The 2,228-nt window shown below is 50.3% G+C and overlaps 1 pseudogene; it reads right to left on the bottom strand.

The window, feature by feature from the left end:
- Positions 1-428: 428 nt before the first annotated feature.
- LOC147711406 (E3 ubiquitin-protein ligase TRIM38-like) lies at positions 429-1,422 on the bottom strand (annotated as a pseudogene).
- Between the last annotated feature and the right edge of the window lie 806 nt (positions 1,423-2,228).

Below are 2,228 nucleotides of genomic sequence, written 5' to 3'. Positions count from 1 at the left end.
GGATTGAGCAGATTCGTGGGCGTTTCTTGCTTTTTTTTAAGCCCGCCCCTTTTTCTTCGTCATTCGGAGGTGGGCGTTTACTTGGGTTTTTTTTGCGGCGCATTTGTTTTGCTATTTCTCCCGACCATCTCAGGTGAGTGCTTGCTGTCCTGCCCCCCACCCCCTGTTCGTGCTTGCTGTCCTGCCCTCCCCCACCCCCCCTCCGGCTGTGGGTGTCTCCGTTCCCACCCCCCTCCATTGCTTTGCATGTGCTTGTTTCTCAAGTCGGCAACGCTCTATCTACTGTGTTATCATATCAAGGAAAACTTGTGAATCCGTTCTTAACCGTACACTCCTCTCAACCTGTTATTGTGACACATCGATCTTCACTGGCATGTCATATTTCTCATTTCCACGTTTAAATCTCTATGAAAAATACAAAACGCCGACTAAAACGCACAATTGTTTAACATGAAGACACACTGGCAGCGTTTTACTCTAGTCCCAACATCTCCGGGGTCTGCCGGTTTTAGACAGGGCGCCTTGACCGAGATAAAAATATGGACAGATTAATTCGGTGAAAGCGGCACCTGTAAATGTGTAAAGGTGCTCCTTGGTGTCGGCTTTGTACAGGGACACCAGCCCCTCTTCGTAATCCAGATAGACCCCCAGGCTGCCTCTGTTCCCTCTCCCGCAGGGGCAGAGGGGTGGCAGGAGAGGTGAGAGCCGTGTAGTGACCGTGATACCCCTCCACAGCCCAGACCCCCAGCTCGGGTGACCTTGAGCCTGCTTCGCCCTTGTTCACGGACTCTTGTGCAACGCCCACACACCATCTATTGCCCTCCAGCAGCAGCTGCAGCTCCCAGTAGTGACTCTCTGCGCGGACACCCTCCTTCCCCAGCACACAGGGATACTGGAAGCACTCGGAATACTCGTCAAAGAGGCAACAACACTGCACAACCTGGAGCAGCCCTCTCACACGTCTCTTATTCTCAGACAGCTTCAGTAGATCTCCATGAGCGGTGTCCCCATCCAGAGTGACCACTTATACTGCCTCATCGCCATTTCCGGCTCGAAAACTTTTACATGGTTTAAAATACTTTCCTTTCTCTGGTCTTCATTGGTTGTTTTTTCTTGTTCTTCAAACCTTTCATTTTCACACTTTCTCAGGGTGCTCTTGACGTCCTTTAGCAGCTCCTCTGCCGGTTGCGCACACTTCAAATCTACCTCTCTGATCAGGGCATCGAGGGATGAAATTTCCTGAAGTCGTTTAATTGTATTTGCTTTTTCTGTCCTGGTGATTTTTTTCTGAATCTCCTCCAGTCTCGCGAGAGTGGCGTCTTCTTCTTCAAGCGGAAGCTGGCGCAGTTGTTGAAATTCCGCCAGAGTTTTCGTCTTCTTAGCTTCGACACCCTTTGTGTGGTACACACTATAGTCATGCATAAGTCACACTAAACAAGGCACAACCTAGACCAGTGATAATGGGCATAGTCTTTAAACCTGCCCTACCTGCAGTAAATGAAGTGCAGCGGGTATTGGCCTATACCGTCTGCGTTACCTGGAAGGTGAAGTCAGAGCTGCTATAATATTGTGATCTGCTAGGGTTCAGAACAGGTTTGCAATTTAAAAGACTTTCACTTCAGAAAATCAGTGTGGGGCACATTATGCACAACTGTCCTTATGTGTCAATGTGCTAACTGGAGGCACATCTTTGCTATTCTCATAGGGATTATTATTCAGCAGGTCTACAAGGAGGTTAAGCCTGAACTCAGAATTACTTGAGCTAATGGAAGACAAAATCAATAGTCTCGTCCAAAAATCCTCCAGTACCCCACTTCACGGAACAGGGGCATTTCAATGCTCCGGTTTTTGTGTTGCTCCCCTGCCCCCTCGTTGGTTATGCTTGTTGTCCTGCCCCCCCTCGTTGGTTGTGCTTGCTCTCCTGCCCCCCCTCTCGTTGTGCTTACTTGTGATCCGGTTTTCGTGCCTCTGTTCCCTGCTTGTGCCTTTGTTCCCTGCTTGCGCCTCTTTTCCCTGCTTGTGATCGGGTTTATGTGTTGCTCCCCTGCCCCTTCGTTGATTGTGTTTGCTGTGTTGCTCCCCTGCCCCCTCATTGGTTGTGCTTGCTATGTTGCTCCCCTGCCCCCTCGTTGGTTGTTCTTGCTGTCCTGCCCCCCCTCGTTGGTTGTGCTTGCTGTCCTGCCCCCCCCCCACCCTCGTTGGTTGCGCTTGCTTGTGATCCGGTTTTT

Source organism: Lissotriton vulgaris, chromosome 5 (genome assembly GCF_964263255.1).
Source record: "Lissotriton vulgaris chromosome 5, aLisVul1.2, whole genome shotgun sequence".
NCBI classification, from domain to species: Eukaryota; Metazoa; Chordata; class Amphibia; order Caudata; family Salamandridae; genus Lissotriton; species Lissotriton vulgaris.
Note: the sequence above shows the minus strand (reverse complement) of the source record. Positions and strands in the feature narration are given on the sequence as shown.